General features: G+C 38.7%; 1 long non-coding RNA gene across 1 annotated transcript; it reads right to left on the reverse strand.

The window, feature by feature from the left end:
* Positions 1 to 752: 752 nt before the first annotated feature.
* Gm31752 (predicted gene, 31752) lies at positions 753 to 14343 on the reverse strand. The gene is made up of 7 exons (NR_166583.1): positions 14300 to 14343; positions 8988 to 9239; positions 8680 to 8766; positions 6668 to 6747; positions 3928 to 4024; positions 2681 to 2731; positions 753 to 1038 (listed from the first exon to the last, which is right to left on the reverse strand). It is a non-coding gene; the product is annotated as a predicted gene, 31752 (long non-coding RNA).
* Positions 14344 to 23106: the final 8763 nt, after the last annotated feature.

Consider the following 23106-nt stretch of genomic DNA (forward strand, 5'->3'; position numbering starts at 1 on the left):
AGTATGTGAGATTTAGGCAAAAATATGTTAAAAGGAAATAAAATCATTTTCAAGATAAAAGAAACCAGGAAACAAAGATGTTGAGTCTGGTCTCTTTGTCAAACCCACTGACTATTTGGGTATGGATTGTTGTGTGTAATTTTTAAAAACTCCCTCTCACCATTTCTGGGAGCACAGCCTGAACTCTGGCCCCTGTCAGTTTAGCTCTGAGGCCACTAGCCTTACTCCCAGTTTGCCCGTTCATCCTGGATTAGCTCTGTAAAGCTGCCTTCAATTGCCCTGCTTCTTTGTCTCTCTCCCCACCTTCACTCCGTGGATGAAAAACACTCAGACATCTTTATTATTTTGGAATTTGCTAGATGGCACAATTGCTGGGCTCAGAATTTCCTGCCCTAATCATATCAACTAGCCCATATCAGTCAGCCTCCACTGACATCCTTGGTTAGGTGTTGGTTCTAGTTTCCCCAAGATCTTACATGGTTGTTTCTTGCTTCTCATTCCAAAGCCTGGGTGAAAAGCCCATTTTCTTTCCTTGCATCTCTTTTTACTCCTGGGCCAAGAAGTCCTAACTATACCCCTTGCCCAGCATTGGCTCCTGCCTTCTTTATTGACCAAATCAAGAACCAATGAAGGAACCAGACATTAGTATCAGAACCTTCCCCTACAGTGGATTCTAAGCACCTTTGTCTACCAGTCTTCCTAGAGCACCCTTCATGCAGCCATCACCAAGCAAATGCTACATACATAAAATATTTTTCATTTGTACCTTTCATCATTTAATAGGGCAGGAAGGACAAGCTTTCCAGATATTTTCCACAGGAGCTCAGAATAAGTGTTACTGGATTTGAATGGCCACACAATGTGCAGGAGTAGCTGAAATTCTTCCCTACATCTCTTGAATGTAAACTTCATTTACATTCTTTTGTTTTGGGATCAGGAAGAAAATAGAGTCTTATAATAGGAAGGTGAAGAAACATGTTGATGGTTCACAAACTTGTTCAGGTTTAAAGCACTCTTTTGTCAGTATTATATGTTGTTCTAGAAAAGAAATAAAAAACATGTTAGCAAATACATATGCCAGAAATGGATACAAGATACTAATGAAAATAGAGGAAATTTTGATGTTTTAGCTTTGGAGTACTTTCACCTGTAACAGATGAAATGCTCTTGTCATGAAGGTTTGGCTACACATAAATATGTTTAACAGCACATCTGTGTTAATCCCTTTTCCAAATACAACTATAAAATTATCAATTTAGATTTCAGTCCACTGACAATTATTTGGATTCATCATATAAGTTCTTTTTTAAAGAAAAGCATATTTTTTGAAATAGAATATATTAAATAGTCTGTTTAGTATACCTTTATTTTAGAATTACAAGTCATATGGCCAAAAGCCAAATACAATTTGCTTGCTATTTAAGATTCCCATAGTGTCACTCAACAGAAGCAGGAAGTGCTGTTATGTCTCAGAAGCCTTAATTTTATACAAGTGGATTGGTTTTCTTTTGTTTATTTATTTTTTCTTTTGTTTTTTGCTTCTGGAAGAAACTTTTTCTTGTTTTTGTTTTTTTTTTTCTTTTGTCATTAAATAAATCACTTTTTGAACCCACTGACCAAAAGTTGTTTATGGAGAAATAAGAAATGTAGAGTTGTTTTGATATGAATAAATAAAATTGGTTTTGTTTTTAGTGTATCTAATTAACAATGAATATACAGTTTATTGAATCATTTAACCAGGCAAGCCAACATATTGACATTTTAATAGATTTTTTTCCCTTAATTAATCCTGATGAATGTTTTCTATGGATATCTGATCTTCATAACAGGGCATGAAACAAGGTCTCTAGAGTGAGCAGTTTGTCCTAGGCCATGTTATAAGGACACATTCCCACTTCTGTGTGGCTCCAAGCCATAAGAACGGAAAACAAAAAAAATGAAAACCAAAAACCTCATTGCATGGTTCCACCGAGACAGTGGGCAAGTTGTATGTTGCTTGTCTCTATGAGTAAGCATAGACAAGACATACTGAAAGGAAATTGTCTTAGTATCCTTTGAAACAATTCCCATTATTTTGTACAAATGAGATATATACCAAATTTCTGAAAATTACTTCCATTACTGGGGATGTTTTGCAAGAAGCTCTGAGTTGTATTATATTATCATAGCAACATGTATGCAATATGGAACAAAATTTAGGTGCTTGAGGATTGAAAATTACTCAAACATCCCCCAAATTATCCATTTTTCTTGTATACAATTTTAGCGTATAGTAGAATTGTGAGCAAATGCTTAGGTGATTTCTAGAGAAACAAGATAGACTTAGGAGGTATGCCTAGTCTAAAAGAACAGACTCAGACTCTATTGACCCATCTGTATTGCTTGTTTGCGGAAAGAGAAAGACAGTAGAAGCCAAAGAGCATCATCACACAGAACTTCTGGGTGACGGTGGAGTGGAAACCCTCTCCACATTCAAACATTGCTGTTTTCAGTAAATGACCACATCTATTGTGTGCCCCTCAGTCTGGGAGGGGCATTCTGAGCACAGTCATTGTCACCTATTCTGTACAGTGTGACAGTGATGAACATTCCTGCGTATAGATCATGACAGATGAAACAGGAATCCTGCCACAGTTTCTGAAGGGTTAAGAGTGTGCATCTGCTGCACTATCCGACTCACCAGCTTAGAGGGAAGAATTGATGACTTTCTTGGTGACATTAACAAAATATTCTGTAAAATTTAACAAAAACAGCATGAATAACACTGGGGAAAAAAGGCTCAAATCTCAGACAACAAACCCCATAAAGTCCTGCTTTTAGTGGCATTTCATTGCTAGTCATTGGTATACATTTCAATAGGAGTTTGCACTTAAAATCAGTTTTCTGGATACATGTTGGGATAAATATTCACTTGAACCACAGGAAATTATCTACAGTAGAATTTGTAGTGGCTAATAAATTTAACTCATTTCTTCAATGTAGCTAATCACTGGTTTTTCCAGCATGTCTGGACAAACAGAACATCTGTCTGCAGATTAACTGTACCTGAAGATGGCTTGTGACTGCCAGTGTACCAGCAGACCATATGGTAAATTACACTTCTCTTTGGGAATTTACCAGAGGATCCGAAATATAACTAGAAATTACTCTCAGTAACTACAGTTGCACACAGCACCCCAGTCATTAAAGGAAAATGTTTTTCAGAATTGCCTGCTTCACAGTTATTTGTACGTCATGACAAGCTACAAACCAGTTGCTTTTGTTACACATCATTTTCTAAAATGGGTTTGCAGCTGAACTTAAAGCTGAGAGACTGTTTGTCATCAGCTTCCTCTGTTGACTTTATGTTGAAGGTTTTGGATGGTTTGTTTTTTAGCTTGCTAAGATCATGAGGTGACTAGACTTGGCCTGAAAATTTTCTTAGATGGATTATCTGTGGGAGGATGATGGAACAGATACCAACACTCTTGTTCAGCTTGTGGGAATCCCTATAATATGTACTATCTTAAAAAGAATAATGTTTTAATTGTTAATTGCATAAATATAAAGATATAGTGGATAAGAGCTTAAAATTCTATGTACTTATGCAACCTCTAGATGAAATGCAAATCATGGCTCCAAAGATGGGGCTTGCAAGTCTGCATTTCTAGCCACTGTCTAAAAATATCAAGGCTGTCAGTGTATGAGTCAGTGAAAAGATTGTAGATAGTCCAAAATTCCCTAAGGAAATAAATTCTCACTAGAGAATTCTTCAACCAATTCATGCCCTGCATGGCATAAAGGTGGACAAGCATTTAATATCATGTTTATTATCAATAAAAAATTGAGTTCTACACTAAGACACAGAGAACTAGCCCACACTGCTCTTATTGCTATAAGTCATGTGAATAATGTAGTTGAAGAAACAGAATGATTCTAAAAACCTACTTTTGTATTTCTTTGGGAAGAGACTTTAGAGAATGCAGGGAGACGACTCTGAGAAAATGGGCTCCAGTGAAATTGTTCAGTACAAGCAGCTATGGCTCTGTAAAGAGAACAGACAACTAGTAATTGAAAACTAGGTTCAGAATCCTGTCAGACAAGATAGAATATCTAAGGAAGAGAATGGTAGAGAGGAGAGCCTAGAGAGATGGAAGGTATGTTGAGAACAACTATGAAAACAGAATATAAAGGCCAGAGCAGGAGACAAAATTTACAGACTGTAAACATACAAACATCATTAGTGCCTAGAGCAGAAGAGCACACTAAGTATGTAGAGTTGAAATATGGGGGCTAGGACTAAGTTCTCATAAAATAAACAACTAAAATTCTGGAGAAAAGGCAGAAGAGTCATTATAGACTAACCTAAGGACTGTGTACTTTCATGGCAATTGAGAAAAGATAATAAGTCTAGCCAATCAGCCCTGATATATGTGTCTTGTCTTGCTTCATTCATTAACTGATGCTTTCTTTTATCTTTAAAAAAAGATTGCTTTCTTCTTAGGACAACTTATTTCTTGCAGTAAGATAATACTTTCATTTCAGCATACCATTTGTTTTACAGCTATAGATTCTATTGGAAATTTTGACAATTGCCACATTAATCATGAATGGCACCACTTAGAGTCAAAACCTAACACAAAATGAAAATTAGTTGAAATTTTTATGTGACCACCCATAGAATTTTAATCTAACAACATGGTTGTTCTTGCAACTGATCACATCTAAAGATGTTCTAGGTCTTTGTGATCTAGCTGGAATGATACACCTTCAATTCCTGTGGCTGGAATACAAACAGACATGCCCTTAATACACACATTTAAGGTAAAATTTATTTGTAGAAAGAAGAAGGCAAGTTCAAAAGTGATGTCTAATTGACGGGCAAAGTGATGAATCAGAGAGAAATTTGATGTCTCAGAAGTCAGTTCCAGAGTTCTTGTTCTCTCTTGAAGGTAGCCAAGGGGAAAGAGCATCTGTGTCTTGCCAGTGATTAGGTTTGCTTTATTATAATAATAACGTTTACCTATCATGATTTTAAGTTACTCTGAAGCCAGAAGCGGCAGGCCTCTGCTTGAATTAACACCAGTCACTTAACAGCAGGGGGCGGGGGGTATTAAGTAAAGAGGTCCTTTGTCCTTTTTTCCCACAGGTCTTCTGCACACCTGGCCCTAAGGTTGAGTTTACTTGCCTTTTCCCCCCAATTTTTTCTCTCTCTTTTTCAATTTTTTATTAAATATTTTCTTCATTTACATTTCAAATGGTATTCCGAAACTCCCCTGCTCCCCTATCCACCCACTCTTGGTCTTGACGTTCCCCTGTACTGGGGCATATAAAGTTTGCACGACTTAAAAGGCCTCTCTTCCCAATGATGACCAACTAGGCCATCTTCTGATACATAAGCAGCTAGAGACATGAGCTCTGGGGTACTGATTAGTTCATATTGTTGTGCCGCCTATAAGGTTGCAGACCCCTTCAGCTCCTTGACACTTTTTCTAGCTCTTCCATTGGGGGCCCTGTGTTCCATCCTATAGATGACTGTGAGTATCCACTTCTGTATTTGCCAGGCACTGGCATAGCCTCACAAGAGACAACTATATCAGGGTCCTTTCAGCAAAATCTTGCTGGCATATGCTTTGTCCGTTAGGAAGAGTCACCCTCAGGAAGAGGGGGGAAAAGAGAGAAAGACACTTTAAAATAGATTCTATTCTTTATTTTTAAGAAAAAATAAAAGGGAAAAACTCTAACAGATTATATATTCTCTAAATTTATAACTTGCTCTCTTAATTTCTAAGTTTCCTTTTTATTTCTAAATTACTCTATTCTGCTGTCCTTCTGCCTCCTCCTAATCTTGCTCTCTTATTCTGCTTTGATGTAATTCCATGTAATGTAATTTGGTTCTACTTTTTGCACCTTTTCTATGGGAATAGATCACATGGTTTTTTAAACATTTCCCCCTCTTTCTTTTTAATACACAAGTTCACTAAAAGTTCAAACAAATTTATAACAGAGATGTATACATGTGTTCCCATTAGGAATGGTTATCTAGCTAGACATTATCTGTCACTAGCTCCACAGGTTCATAGGGGTTAAAAATCATAATTCTTGTGACTGAGTTATCATTGTTAGCATTTTGTCTAGGCTATGCCCCACAGTCATCTGGTAACATCCAGGTGTGCCTGTCTCACTATAAAAGGAGCTGCTTTCCCCCTTCCCTCTCTCTTGTGCTCTTGCCTTCTTGCTCCTGCTCTTTCCTCTCATCCCTTCCCCCTTTCTCCTCATTACCCTCCCTGCTCTCTCTCCACGTGCTCATGACCAGCCTCTACTCCTCTACTCTCTGTCTGTGTCTCTCTCTGTTTCTCTCCTTTTTTCTTTGCCTTTCTCTGTCTCTACTACCCTATACCCTGAACTCTATTCTATACTATACCATCCTGTGGCTGGTCCCTCAGTGGGAAAGGATGCCTCAGCATGGGTCTGCAGAGGAAACCCCTCCCCACCACACCTCCATCAAATATATTCATTTTCTCTTTATCTTTTTATAAAACCCAGCAATCACTGCAGTTTTGAATAGATAAACCCAGTTAATATTTTATCTTCTGTCCTTGCTCCTACAATAAATCTTTAATTCCCTTTTACAACCTTTGTATAATTATTTTACAACCTCTTGGAATGTGTTCTAAGTTGTAAATACCTGCTTTCTGTCTCAAGCAATTATCTCTTGACACATGAAGACTGGCAGAGTTCTCATTGCAGTTTTCATATCAAAGAAGGCTTTAAAAATTAATAGTGTAATTTTAGGAATTCATACAGGATCATTATTAAGAATTAAGGATATCTATATAGCATCACTACAAGATAGTACATCTTTGTTGATCTGCAGAAATCTGCCCAATAGGGTGGGCTAATGCCTAGAGATTATATATTAATTCTATAAGGACAAGAAAGGCATTTCAGCTGGAAGAAACAATACTGAGATGAAGTCTTTTTAGGACCTTGCCTCAAAGATCTCGCCCATCACAGACCATGCAAAAAATGGTGGACCACCTCCAAGAAAACCATCGACTAGACTTAACCTATTCTAGATGGCTCCTGACATTGACAGAATGGATCAGAGATAGGATACACCTAACTCTCAGGAGAATGGGCAAGAAAGAAAAGCTATTTAAGAGCAGCACAGAGAGAAAGAAAGAGAGTCAGTGAGTTGGGAGTCAGTGAAATGAGTGCAGTACAATGAATTCTTTCATGTATTCATGCAATTTAGTGCAGGACTGTAGAAGCAGTTGAAGGTAGAGAAGGAGCTAGAAGATTAGAACAAATTGCCAGAGCCAGTTTTGCCAAGGAGAGCAATCCAGAAGCCAGTTTGAATCAGTCAACTTAGAGAGGAGTTTGAGGCAGAGCAGCTGAGTAGATACAGCCAGACAGAGTTCAGAAAGAGCTAGTAAGGGTAAGCTTATTCAGCAGGAAGTCTCCTAGATAACAACTAACATCAGACAAATAAAAGTTACTTGTACAATAATCCTTTCTTTCTTTTTTTATATGTATTTCTGCATTTTTTTAATTAGATATTTTCTTTCTTTACATTTCAAATGTCCCCTTTCCTGGTTTCCTCTCCTAAAACTCCCTATCTCCTCCCCCAGCCCCCTGCTCACCAACCCACCCACTCCTGCTTCTTGGCCCTGGCATTCACCTACACTGGGGCATAGAGCCTTCATAGGACCAAGGGCCTCTCCTCCCATTGATGACCAACTAGACCATCCTCTGCTACATATGCAGCTGGAGCCATGAGTCCCACCAAGTGTATTCTTTGGTACAATAATCCTTTCTAATTCACATAAGATTCTAAGTGCTCTATAGTCAGCTGACAGAGTTATACTATCATCTATCTATCTATCTATCTATCTATCTATCTATCTATCTATCTATCTATCATCTATCTATCTATCATCTCTCTATTGTCTTAGAGACAGAACACCTGGCCTTGTGCATGTTAGGCAGGAATTTATGTTAATCCAGAGATTAGCCAGAGGAAATCTAATTCCATCATTTTGGACCAAATTTTAAGGAAATTTTATGAAATATTGACCAAGACATAATTTTTGCTCAGGACTATTTCTAGGAATTTCCCAGCTGAGAATGGGCACATGTTGCATGGGTTTGTAAGGACAAACCTATAGGCCATAGTACTTTCCCATGGGGCTTTGTTATTCCAAGAATTTTAATTCCCAGTACTCTAAAAAGTTACCTGGCTCCTGTGCACGTGGGGCTTACAGGTTAATTTTGGGCATTATACTTACCACTGAAATATATCTCCAGCTTTCATAATGTTTCAGATATGTCTCACTGTGAAGTCCAAGAACCAATTAGCTCTGTATTATATAAACTTTATCCAACCCATGTGCAAACTAGTGGTGTGCACCCTCATTTAGGTACTTCTCCATTGTGCTTACTAAGCTATTCTGGAGATGTAAAAACTGCAGTTCTGTAACTTCATTAATAGCCATACCAAAACTGTGTTGTGTTTTCTATGAGGAGATTTAAGGCCAAAGAGAATGACATGCAAATGGGATAGAAATACTGCCAGCAGTGTGATGAAAATTAATGTGAAAGTATTCAAATATTTAAATTCTTACTTAATTTGTGTGAATAATCAAGGAGTAATTTTGGTGGAGCCTACACCATCTCTGAGCAATGTCTGCTGCTCACCTGGTGGGCTGTAGTTGATAGGCTCCTTCTTCGATGTTAAAATCCCCTTTTCGGTTCGGTCAGAAACAAGTCTTTTGAGTTTTAAGGCTTTTAAAAAATATTGGAAAATAAAGTCATATAGGCCTTTAGTAGACTATAAATCTGTGCTGATATTATAGCTATAAAATTGTTGGCAAAGCAAACACTGATAATAAGCTAATCATACTGTAATGGCTATATGAAACGATTAACAAAACAAGCTATTTGAGCCTGATAGGGCCTTTATGACCAGTGATTATATAGTAAATGTTTGAACACTGTTGTCTAACCTCTGTTGAGAAGCATGTCTACTTCAGTTCTTCCCACATTCCATGAATCATTCGAATGTTAGTATGTGCTAATCAGAATCTCCTGCAGTATGATACTCAGGCAAGCTTCCCAGAATTCTTCTCCATTTGATGGCGATGTATGACAGCCTGGTGTAAATTTTCTAGCAGGATACATATTAGCCATAAACCATGAAAGCATCTTGGATGAATATGTTTCTAATATTTTTCTCTCCCTTTCATTGGCTTCTCAGGCTATAATTAAAAAAATAAAAATATTCTTCTAAACTCCTGATGGATCTCAGTCCTACAAAGGAAAGAAATGACTAAAACATCTTGTACACTCTCCAAAGGTACTATTTTTAACATACCATTTGATAGTCTGTATTGAAATAATTGTAATTCATAGGGAATTGCATAAAATGTACAGTCAGTCCTGTGTATGTTCTAGCAGGTTTTATGTAATGCTATTTTTAAAACGAGAACAAAACGAGGAATCTGACATTATCACAATCCACACAACTTACTCAGCTCTTATCAGTTTTACATCCTTAAGTCATTAGTGCTTATACTTGGGCTCATGCATCTTCGTCCTGCCAAAAGTCGGTCTGTGTAGGCTCATGTTTCCTCCTCCACAGTCAATGGGCAGGCTCTTTGCTTACTATAAGGCTCACTGTGTGGCTGTTACCTCTTATCTCTAACCCATAGCAAACACAAACTTGTTCTCTGTACCTCTGATTTTATATAAATAGAAAAATACATAATATAGCCTTTGGTGACTGACATTTTTGTATACTATGACTCCTTCAGGAATCATCTAAATCATTGTATACATCAATATATTGTTTCTTTTTACGGTTTTATAGTTTTCATGGTGTTGATATACCAGGTCATTTACCCATTCTTCAGTTGAAGAATATTTTGACTATTTTTGGCTTGGGATTATTATGGATGAAAGAGATATGGAAATTTACATGCAGCTTCTTTGCAAACACAAGTTTTTATCCTTCTAGAATGAAGTTTCCAGAGGGAAATTACTCACTAGCATGTGAGAGTTAGGTGGTTAGTTTTGGGAGAGGTATTTAATTTCTTATTACTTACAGAAATGTGTCAACAATTCAATTTGTCTGTATTTTCATGAGCATTTTTCAAAAATAGTTTTCAAGTTGTTCATTTCTTTACACAGGTGCTGTTTCATCTCAACTCTAAGACATGTACACAATTTTAATTTATCTAGGCATGTTATTTCAACATCCCATTATCTCAAATGTTTTTAGTGTTCTCTGCAATTCAACTTTTACTATTAACAGCCAAGAAAATTGGCCAAACTATCATATTCACTATTCTGCTTCCAGTAGGACATTTCTGTGCATTACCACTTGGAAAATAATTTAAATGTTTTTAATTAGAACTCTCAGGTTACCAAGCAGATGTCTATTTTTCTTCTCTCTTCCTTTTCCTTCTCCTTTTCTTCTTTAATTCTTTCTCTCTCTCCCTCTCTCTCTTTCTTGTCTTTCTCCCTTTCTCCTTCTCCCCCACTTTTGAGACAGGGTCTCTATATTATGTATCTCTGGCTATCATAGAACTTGCTATGTAGTCCAGGCTTGCCTAAAGACAGGATCTTACCACATTGTTGGACCTTGTTACTTTTAAGAAGTAGGCACAATTGAGCTTATTTTCAACACATTTTTTATTCTAAAGATATATTAATATTGAAAAATTATTTTATAGTGAGAACAATGTAGTGTGGATATGCTCAACACAATTGGAATGATAAGATTCAGTGCAAGTAATTAACAAATACAGTCAATGCCATCAGATAGTTGAAGCCCCAAACTCTTTATCTGACCTGGTGGCAAGGAAATACTACCATTTTTTCAGCATAGAAATAAAATTCACTGCAATTTGCCCCAGTTTCCAAGTCGGAAAGAAGAATTGTTTAGCAGAGGATGTAAGCATGGGACAAAGGCAAAGGCAGGATTGTTGAGTAAGGTGTTCTGATTTTGGGTAATTAGATATCCCATTATGCTTTTAAGTGGTAGATTCTTACTGGGAAATTCTGCCACAGTTCTTTTATTCCAGAGCACTGGTCGCTACCAATGGAAATGGACAAAATATATCTGTAAAACATATTGCCCAAATATTCAGAAAATGAATTAATTAGACTCTAAAAAATGTTTATACTTTAGTGTCAACTTTTAAATCACTTTAGGTATGCATTTCTTGGGTAGATTACATCTATAGAAACATGCATACAGAGCAGTTGTCTCAGGATACCCTCATCTGCACCATCCCGAAGTTTCCTCCAGTGAAAGCTATTCCAAGTGAGCTTGAAATCAGTCTTTGAAAGCTGACTCATATATATTACCCATCTTTTTAGGTTATTTCTTGTTTTCAAAGCAACAACGTCAATTGTGACCTTTAGCCTATTTGCAAATCCACATGTCTATCACTTACCAACATCAAATTTCAAAGATGCATAACATTGCTGTTGCTGGAGTATTAGCACGTTTCTCTGACATCTGGAACAGAACTCTCTCTTTGCCTCCTCTTGCTGGAGAATGCTTACCAGCATGACAAGCATAACAAGGTTCAGACTCAGATTACATTCCAGGAAAATGCCCTGACCAGCAAGGCTGGGTGAGCTCTCCTTGTCTGAGTTCTTTCATGGGGTATTAGTTAGAGATTAACTGACTAATATAGAGACTATTTAGATGATAAATTTAGAGACAATAGCTGACCCTGTTCTGAATCTACAGCTTGTTTACATCCCTGCCTTCTTACTAAACTATAAACTCAATGTATAATGAGCAATGTTTTATTTTTATTAATATTTACAGTATTTATCAGGTTGTTGGTTACTTAGTAAGCAGGCAATACAATTTTTCTCCACAACTGAATCAACAAATTAATGAAGGCACTTACCTTTTAATAGAAAGACAAAGCACATGAACCCAAGCCAACCTTGCTCATTGAGTGACTGATCTTAAGCACTATCAAAGTAATCTCATTCTTGTTATGTGAGTCAAATCTTTCTAGACTTTGTTGGTCCTGGAAGCTCTCTTGGGATTTATTTCTGCTGAGTAGAATTGAGTCGTGATATACTTTTAACTATTTTTAAATTTTCCTTTCTTTAAAAAACTACCACCGGGCAGTGGTGGCCTACACCTTTGAACCCAAGACTTGGGAGGCAGAGACAGGCGGATTTCTGTGTTTGAGGCAAGCCTGGTCTACAGAGTGAGTTCCAGGACAGCCAGGGCTACACAGAGAAACCCTGTCTCCACAAAAAAAAAAAAAAAAAAAAAAAGAAGTAAAAACCCAACCATCAGGAGCTAGAGATCCACCTCACTTAATATAGTGCTTGGTTATGATTGCCAGCACCTCGTACAACCTGACATGGCAGTACATGCCTGTAGTCCAGCACTAGAGGGAGAAGATCACAGGTTCAAGGTCTTCCTGAGTTACATAGTAACCTTGAGGCAGACTAATCAACCTGTGTCCCTGTATTTTGAAATAGAGTTTTAGGCCAACCAATGACTGATCCTGCTTGAGGCCCAGGCCATGAGAGCTATCCCATCCCTGATACTATCATTGATACACTTCTGTGCTTATAGACAGGAGCCCAGCATAACCATCATCAAAGAGGCTTCATCCTACAATTGATAGAAACTGATGCAGAGACCCATGGCCAAACATAAGTGGAGCTTGGAGAATCCTGCTGAAAAGAGGAAGGAAGGATTAAAGGAGCCAGAGTAGTTAAGAACAACACAAAACAACTTAGAGAGTCAAGTAATCTGGGCCCAGAAGGGATCACAGAGACTGAATCACCAACCATACAGCATGCATAGCACTGATCTCTACACAAATGTAACAATTGTGCAGCTTGGTCTTCAGGTGAGACTCCTAACAACAGGAGCAGGAGCCGTCTCTGATCTGTTGCTTGTCTTTGGGTCCCTTTCCTCCTACTAGGCTGCCTTATCTAGCTTGAATAGGAAAAGATGTACCCAGCCTTACTGCAACTTGATATGGCAAGGCTGCTTGATTTTAGTGGGAGGCTTTCCTTTTTCTGAAGACAAAGGGAGGAAGAGTGAATGGTTGGGGTGTAAGGGGAGAAAGACTGGGAGGAGGGAGGGAAGGGAAACTGAAGTCAGGACATAAAGTAAATAAGTAAATAAATTAAATAAATAAAATATTAAGGAAAATACAGTTTTAGCATTTAACTTTAAAAGGGACTTTGCCAGCCAAACAATCTGTTGATACATTCTTGCTCATTCCATTTCTGATGTGATCTGAGAAGCTCCATGAAATTGGAGCATTTCACAGTTAATTGGAAGAATTCAGGTGTCATGTTACTATACAATGTTCTTTCTGTGAGGTATGATAAATTCATGTTTATTGAAACTCTACTCAGTAGAGTATTACACAATATAGTGCAGCGTGAACTCACATCTGAAACATGCCTGGCATATGGAATATAATCTAGTTAGATCATCCCCATATTCCCGTTGCTCCTTGATACTGGCCAGATGTGTTGCTTGCCCTACTATTTTCCAAGCTGGGTCACAAGGTGGTGCTCTCAACACTCAGCTATGAAGCCCTGCTGTAGAGGCTTTCATGGACTACCAAGTTAGTCTTACATTTTATGGCTTTTGAATTTGATTCTGCAACTTCCAGCTTTCTAACCCCGTGAAGAGAATGCTTGCAAGACTAATTGATAACTAATTTGGTTCATGGGCGAAAGATGAAGTTGGGTAGTGGGTATGGAGGAAAAAGGGATTGGAAGAAAACGTGCGTCTCTCCAGAGTTCCAGTGCTCACGTGCCCCGGGTGGGTGTCTAGATGTGGGAAACAACTGGTCCCCATCTAAGCGGGTGGTGGACAAGGGGCAGTATTAGGTACCAGGTTCTCAGCCTCGGGCATCCCAGACACCACTGGACACCGCAGAAAACCTGAGGATAAAATGGGGGCCGGGTCCTTGGTCCAGTCCGTGGCTGGAGTACAGGAAGGTCTTCCTGCGGCAGGTTAGACGTGGTTTGTTAGGGGAAAACCTATCTAATTTTTCAAGTTTGGTGGGCCTTGATGAGCAGAGACAGTCTATGGTTTTAGAGCTTTGTTGTAGAAAGGCAGGGAGAAAGAGGAGATAGAAAGAGGAGAGAGGCAGGCCATGGGCACGTGGAGAGAGGAGGGGAAGGGAGGGAGAAAAGGAGGGCTAGAGATGAGAGTAAGAAAAGTGAGAGCTTAAAGAGAGTGAGGAGGGTCCAAGAAGCCACTCTTATAGTGGGCTGGGCTGTCAGGTAACTGTGGGTAGGAGCATACCTGGCTATAGTCAAGTAACTGTGGGGGTGGAGTCTAGCCAGAATGCCAGAAGCTTGGGACATTGTCTGTGTGACTTATAGTCACAGAATTATGAAGTTGGGGGTTCTGTGATGTCAGGAACCTGTCTCTGGGAACCTGGCTAGGTGTTCCGTCTCTTGTAGAGTTTTCTACTGGGTTGTCGAAGCAAGCCTTGTTTAACCAAAATAGACTGCCTATCACAGCCCGACACAACATCCAAGGATGTACTTCTCATAGTCACTGCTTTCTAGCATGGAGCTTCTTTTCTTAGAGAAAAATAACAGGTTATTTTATAGCCAGCTATAAGGGCTCAGTTTGAGCTGAAATTATACAACCCAGACTTTTCCAAACCTATACACCTGTTCCCAGGACCGTCTTTTGAAATTGATAGGAGAGTTTACAATAAATTCCAAGGTAAAATTTTTACTTTTGTCATTAAACACATTTTTTTTTGTCTCCCAGACATCATGAAATTTAAACAGATAAGAAATGTGTACAACACCTAGAAGACTTTTGATACAGTAGAAGGGGCTGACATCAAGAAATTCCCAGCCTCCTATTCCTATTCTATCACACATATCCCTAGTTATCCAGGTTGCTTCTTTTACTATTGGCTAGGTCAGAACATCTTTTTTGTGTGTTTGTTTGCTTGTTTTGTTTGTTTTTTTCTAATAAAAAATTATATTTACTTAGAAGCATTCAGAATGTCAACAAAACAGACTTTTTTGTTTGTTTTTGTTTTTTGTTTTGTTTTGTTTATTTATTTATATATTTTTTGCAATTACAGAGTGGTATTCAGTTAACAGAACAATTACTTTTGTATAAGCTGCATCACAGACAACTGAAGGTGAAAAAAAAAACACCCAAAAATAAAACCAAAAGAAAGAAAACAAAAACCCTACTGTCCCCATATATAACTAATTTATGCTCTGCACCAACAAGAACCTGCTTTAAATTTCCATGCCAATTTACAACCCCCAGACTGTACCAGGCAAGGTTAGTGGCTACTGAAAATACCACCAGGAAAGGACTATTTAAAGACACATCCAGTAGTGTGTTAACTATTAAAAAAAAAAAAAAAGACACTGTGAAGTTTAAAAACAAGTCTTACACAGCTTTACGTTGCAATTTTTTCTTTAAAAGGAGTGAGTTGTGTACTGGGGTGGGGTTAAATGCTTTATAGTGTTGTCTCGTAAAAAAAAAAAAAAACTGTGTTAGAACCAACTTCCTCCTCCTCATCATCATCATCTTCTTTATATTTGTCATCTTCCTCCTCTTCCTCATCCTCTTCATCGTCCTCCTCATCTTCCTCTTCCTTCTTTTTCTTGCTCTTTTCAGCCTTGAACAGCCCTCCCATTTTTTTTTTTTTTTTTTTTTTTTTTGCTGCTGTAGGTTTTCCTTTAGCTCTGTAGGCAGCAATATTCTTCTCATACTTCTCCTTCAGCTTGGCAGCCTTCTTCTCATAGGGCTACTTGTCATCTGCTGCTGTGTTGTTCCACATCCTCCTATACCTTTGCAACAACACCAATGGATGAGCCAGGATGCTCGCCTTTGATTTTGGTGGTACTCAGAACAGAACAAGAAGGCCAAAGGAGGCCTCTTGGGTGCATTGGGGTCCTTGAACTTCTTTTAGGTCTCCCCTTTGCGGGGGAGGGTATGTAGGTTTTCATTTCTCTTTCATAACAAGCCTTGTCAGCCTTTGCCATGTCTTCAAATTTCCCCTTTTCTTTAGCAGATATGGTCTTTCACCTCTTTGAGGACTTCTTGGAGAACTCTGAGAAGTTGACAGAAGCATCCGGGTGCTTCTTCTTGTGCTCCTCCCGGCAGGTTTGCACAAAGAATGCACATGAGGACATTTTGTTCTTGACTTCTTAGAATCTCCTTTGCCCATGTTTAGATGATTTTCCTCCATGAGGCACAGAGTTGCCCAGTGCCCGTTGGGCTCTACTTGTACCAGCGCTGTCTCTATGGAACTCAGTGTACTGCAATGGCTTTCCAGGACATTTTAAAATGGAGGGTTTTACCTATTATATAGGTTGGTTGAAACTATCTACATATCCTTTTAATGTGAAATATATGTGTAAAATGTTTATACAAGAAACATTGAGTGTTAATAAGTGCCAAATAATGTACTAAAACATTATGGATGCTATAATTTTAGCATCTTCAAATTTCATATTTTTAAACCTCTTGGCTTCAGTTATGTTGAAACTCTATTTTCTATTATTGTAAGGTTCATGCATGCTATTTGCTGGTGGAATGTCTTTTCTGTCTTCACAATGCCCATTTTCCATTTGTGATTAGCTACTTTCTGTTTCCATACAGTCCACTGAAAATCATCTCCATCAGTCAATCTCCACCTTCCTAATGCTGCCAATTTTAATACGAGTGACTCTCCATGTGGTGGCAACTCACAGTCACAGCTATTGCATTGATACTTCATACTGTAATTTTGCTACTGTTATGAATCATAATGTAAATATCTGATATGCAGGATATTTGATGTGTGACCAACCCCTGTGAAAGGGTTGAGGTGTCTCCAAAGAATTCAATACATGCAGATTGAGAGCCAGTGAGCTACCTGAAAGTTATCCCCACTTCTCCCCCAGTCCAGCAGTGCTTTTGCAGGACTCTGCTGTTGCACTGTTTCCTGTTTTACATCTCCTAGTACTGCCTTCTGGACAGTGCACATGTCTGCACCTCTCTTGTCTAATACAGGAGTTTCAAATCTGGTTTACCCAGAACTATACTAATGAGTAATTTCAGCCATTAAGCTGATTAAGCATGGTCTCTATAACAGTTTCTACTGGATACAAGTCTTTCAGTGTTACCAATGTTGTGTAAATTCATGCTTTTCCTTAGATTTTGTTAAGATGTCTTTACAACTTTCCATTAGAGAACACTCTATGGCACAGAGTTGCCTGTTATGCATAAGGCATAGAATCACTAATACAATATATGGGACTATGTGTTTACATATTTTTGTGATGCTAGCTGCTAGATCTCTCTCTATAGGGTAATAAACAATATATCTTACAATCCTGGAAGCAATATGTTTTTACTATTAAAAATGTATTACCCAACATGATAAATAAATCATTCATTATAAATTCAACTATTGATAATAAGTATTGTTTCAGTGTTGTAGCATTTATGCTCTGAAGTAGCTAGATGGAGTATAGATTGCATCAATAAAATACAGAAAATGGGGCCCTGTTTTTCAAATTCTCTCTAGCACAAAGTGAAGAGCAGCAGCTTGCTGAGTGGAGCTGCTGTGCACAGGACTGTCTGTAAGGCCTGGAGTACTGGACTCCCAGGGATCGGGGGCCTTTGTCCTGAGAAGCCTGTCTACACGAGAAGAAGTTCAAAGTTTTAGCACATTATTCTCATTAGCCTGAACAGGAATTTCCATTTAAAAATTCAATTACTATGAATAGTTGATTGGTGGCAAAACCTCTGGCTGCCATACTGAAAGTTTTCAATTACATTGCAGAGTGGAACTTTTAAAACAGAGCTCATGAGTTTGCAGCCCTCTATAAGATTATAAAGCCATATCTTGTCATTAATATACATGTAATTTGGAGATGAATGACTTACAGATTGCTCAGTTGCTTGAGAAGATATTCTGTTTTAAAAGAGATTTAATTAGTACTTAATATGCATGTGTGTGCCTGAGTGGTATGGTTGCTTATGGAGGCCAGAAGTGAGTGTTGGCTTTCCTGGAACTTGACATGCAGGAGATCACAAGCTGCCTGACCTGGGTGCTGAGAATCAAACCTGGGTCCTCTGCAAAAGCAGCAGATGGTCTTAACTTCTGAACCAGTTTGCAGGTCTCTGAACTATAACCTTTGTTTTACAAACAGAAGTAAGAAAATACAGTTTTTGCAAGAAAAAGCATATACACTTTGGAATGCTTAATGTGCATAGCATGTTGATTAAAAACAATGGCCATGAGAGCATACCTCACCCTCCTCCCAGTGTAGCTTTTAATCATGCACTCTAAGTGCTTTCCCATTTGGCAGATGATAGCTCCGCAGATTTTAGTGGAAATGGATGGTACAACCTCTGTGTAATCACACAAACCATTGAAGTAAAAGAGATGATTTTTTACCTGCAAGCAAGTAGTTTGTTGACAAAGCATCTTGAATTATTTTTCAAATGCATGAGATTTTAAATTTCATAATCTTGCTTGGTTCTAATTATCATGTTATAAATTCAAGAATGTCTAACATTTTTCTTTAAGTATCTCACAGTGTTAGAAGGAAAAAAACCCAACAGTATATTTAAAAGCGTCTTATTTTTGAAAAAAAAATGAAGTATTTTCAAATTTTCACTGTGTCTCCAGTTTGACCATTGTCTCTTTTCTGCTCAGGGTTGCCTCAGTGCTCAGGTCTCAATCCTGATACCTTGGCATCTCCTTCCATCTCCTGAGTCTGCTTACCCTGTTCTTAGTTCTGACTTTGTATTGTATTGTGTGTACTGCTTCTCTTTCTTTCCTGTCCTCAGGACTCCCGTAACTGTCTTTTCAGTGACAAGCTTAAGCACTGATTCCTTATGCACCGAGGATTATGGAGCCTGGAAACAGCCCCAGGAGCGTCTGCTTGACCTTCAGTGACCTTTTTAGGACATTCATTTGCTTTCCCTCCTTTCTTACTTTCCTAGAAAAGAATTTCACCTTCTGGCCTCTACTCCTATCGCTGCTGCTTTATCATTGACCTCAACAATTTCCTCATTTCTTGATCATTTGAATTGCGGTTCACTGTTGCTCTTCCCAGCACTGTTTCTGACTTAATTCTTTGTCACCTCAACGTTCTCTTGACTTTGAGTATCCGTTTCTCCCATCAAAAAGTCCCATTTTTATGCAAACTATCCTCATTTTTATTAAACCTTGTTCTTGATGTTTTATTATGGACTTAAAACTTCAGTCACTTCAGTTACAATGGCACATAGCAATCAGTGCTGTGATGTGAGACCCACATCAACATGAATGTGTCCTACATGCCAGAATTCCTTTCTTTGAGCAAATCCCATTAATGTTAAAATCCTCCCCCGAAAGAAAACAAAATCATGTCTTATATGAAATCTACTATCTGTCGTCTCCTTTTGTTCTTTGCTTTATCCATGGGTGAAATTCTATGCTCAATTGCAGTTACTCCCTTTACACCTACTACCTCCACATGCATGTTTTCATACTCAAAGGAACAAGACAAATCAAATCAAACTCTTCTTCACTGTGTTCTGGAAGTTAAACATACCTGGAGAGAAATATGCACTGGGATCTACATTGTTCACTGGACAGTATATGCTGGTTTGAATAAGTTAGGCATCCATAGACTTATGTGTGTGGATGCTTGGCCTATAGAGAGTGACGCTATTGGGAGGTGTAGCCTTGGTTGAGTAGGTGGGGCATTGTTGGAGGAAGTGTGTCACTGTGGGAGTAGGCTTTGAGACCCTTCTCCTAGCTACTTGAGGAGACAATCTTCTCCTGGTTGCCTTTGGATCAAAATGCAGAACTCTCTGCTCCTTCTCCAGCACCATGTCTGCCTGCATGCTCTCATGCTTCCTGCTATGATGATATTGGACTAAACCTCTGAACCTGTAGGCCAGCCCTGAAACTGTCCATTATAGGAGATGCCTTGCCATGGTATCTCTTCATAGCAATAGAAGCCATAAAGCACCCTATTGCTGGCTTTTACCCCTCTTTGTTGTTTTTGTTTGTTCCCTTACCTATAGATTTCTTTTCAACTCTCTTTAAAGCTCTCCTATCTGAATCTGTGACTTTTAATTTTACTTAGGAATTTAAAGCAATAATAAGAGAATCTTACATTTGTATATTACATTTGCTTTTATACCAACCCTTCTTCTTAATTACTGAGGTTGAATTGTATCATTCCTTGCCACTTTTAGTCATTGATTATCAGTCTCCAAAATCATCCCTATTTCTGCTAATAGACACCAACTAAACCACAGAACTCCCTCACTCCTCAGCCATGTTCACGTACTATGTGATTTCACAGTCTATGGGCAAGCTACACTGCTTGCATTTTTTTATTCTGTTAAAAAACAATTCCAGTTGAATTAATAAATCCAACAGTCTTCAAATTTTCTCCAGACTGTTAAAACAAGGGGGTGATGCTCAGCCTTCATATCTATGGGGAACTATTCATTCTATTCTTCCTAAAACCTATTTCAAATTTCAGGCTGGAGAGATGGCTTAGTAGTTAGGAAAATTTGCTCCTCTTGTGGACAACATAAGTTTGGATCCCATTATCTACATGGTGGCTTGTGACCATCTGTAACTACAGTTCCAGAGGATGCAATGACTTCTGATCTTTGCAGATACCAGACATTTACATAGTGCACATACCTTCATGTAGGCAAATATTCATACACATAAAATAAACAAGTTTTAAAAATAAAAATTATGTGTATATTTTAAATTTATCTTTCAGGGAAGTACATACTTCCGAATGGGCCTTCTTTTTCTTATTATTTGTCTTTCTGTCCTTTATTCTAATTTATTTTTATAACAAACATGTGTGTCCTTGGTAATCTTGTCTTAAGATCATGACTTTGAGGCAAATATAATCTGAGGAAGCTGTCTCACTAGGAGGTTTTGGGGCAGGAGAACTAAGCACTTTAATAATGCTAATGTTAAAGACAGATCTTTATTCTAAGCACCTTTGGAGTTTACTCTCTTTAAGCACACTCAGTTGCTGGGGCTAGCTTATCTGATTCATTGACAGCCTTCAGCTTTGTGTCCTGTGTTTGAGAGGAAGCTGGAATGAGGGCAGCCCCTCACCTGGAGATGCCAAACTTGCATGGTGGTATCACAGCTACTACAAACATGGATTTCTTGATGAAAACACATTCCACACTGTAAGCCCAGCTGTTGCTGAAGTCACAGTGTCTGCTTAACAAGATCTTGTTGCAGCTACAGCTGCTTCAGCCTCCATGAGTCCCAGAAATCGCTATTCATGACCAACCTCAGAGATCTCCAGATCGCTTCATTTACTGTGCCTATATGGGGTCCTTATGTGAGGTTTGTGATTCTAGGCTTAGAAATTGTACTGTGATTGTGGAACTGCCAGCTTAGTGCAAGTATGCTATCTTCCTCTCTAAGTGGTAGAAGCAGGCAGATTTCCTGGTTTATTGGCTTAGTTTGGGAGAGGTTTCCTGTATATTTCTCCCTAGTATTTCAACACGTGACCCTAACAAAGGATTCTTCTGTGTGCTGTCTTCGTTAACTGTCATCTTTGTCATGGGTAGTGCAGAGTGGCACGGTTTTGCAATGAATAGGCGAGTCCCTGAGATTATGGAGATGGTTGAAGAGTTTCCGTGAGCCATTGTAGTTTGTCCTGATATCGAGAACTAACTGCTGAAATGCCCAAATTCTGGTCAATAACATTAGGAAATTGCCTTATAGTTGAAGGTAGAAACCAAGGGGAAGAAAAGATGTAGAAGCTGAGGTTGTAAATACCTGAGAATTGGAGCCGAGGCTATGAAGACTTTGAACCAAGAATACTGTTAACCTGGAACCCCTGCTCAGCTCCTGCAAAAGCTGAGAACCCCCAGCTGCCTTCCTTCCCCTTTTCCCGACTACACAGAGAAAACTCCCCCACTCTCTTGGAGAAACCTCTGGGCTACCACGTCATCATTCCTTCTGGTCTCCTTTCTGGCAACCGACCCAAGCGTGCTCTCCACGTGGCTGTTTCTGAGCAGGTACGGACACAATCACAGCTCCCACTCACTGTTTGCCTAACCTTTATACAACCCGCCTTGATTTAGCCCAGGTGTGCGGCTTCGCTGACCTCTACCGGTGAGATTGGTGAACTCAACCGAGAGTAAACCTGCCAAGTAAACCTGTCGTTATCTATTTTTAATCTGGTCCAATCTGTGTCACTGAGGGAGAGAAAATGCCTATCAGATACTAGAAGCCTTCAAGAGAACTGCTGAAGGTTAAAGTGTTTAAAGCGTCAACTCTTAGGGGTCAGGTGTTGTAGCTATAGCTGCTGGGTTTTGGCATTCATAGTCTCTATGGGCCCACAGCAATTTTTATCCTACAGAGCAAAGAAACTCTTTCAAGGTTGTTTGTGACAGTTTTAAATATCACATAACGTTGGTAAGGACCAAAGTTTTATCTTCAACCAATACAACTTCCCTCTAGCTTCCTATAACCAAATTATTTTAAAAATTGTTTGTATATTCCGTGTGTGTGTGTATGTGTGTATTCACGCGTGCGTGCAAATGTGCACACACATGGAGGTGCATGTTAGCATGATTAGCTTATGGAGGTCAGAGGATAACTTCAGGGAGCCATTTCTCTCTGTCAACCTTGCGGCTCATGGGAGTAGTGCCTTTACCTGCTGAGCCATCCTGTGGACCTCTAAATATAAATTCTGAAAGGAAATTGTCACCTAGATACCCAAACGACATCCTGAGTTCTTCATATCTAGAGAGGAGCTCCTTGTCCTCCTCACCCAGACATACTTCTCTCACAATCTTTAGATCTTCTGTTAATGGCAATTTGAATTTCTTAGACCATGTGGTCATAGTCTAATTTCTTGAAATGTTGACTAGATATTTATTTCATTCTGGTAATTATAAAATTCACAACCTATCATATAGTAAGTGTTCGGGTGACATGTGTGGGATGAAGACATACATAAAAATCAATCTTCTTTAAGCTGTGAGTTACATTATTCTATATTTCTCATCACTGGAGATGGAGCCCTTTGACTTCTGTATGCTAGGCTAGTACTATGCCATTGAGCTAAAACCCAAGCCTT

Source organism: Mus musculus, chromosome 5, assembly GCF_000001635.26.
Source record: "Mus musculus strain C57BL/6J chromosome 5, GRCm38.p6 C57BL/6J".
NCBI lineage: Eukaryota > Metazoa > Chordata > Mammalia > Rodentia > Muridae > Mus > Mus musculus.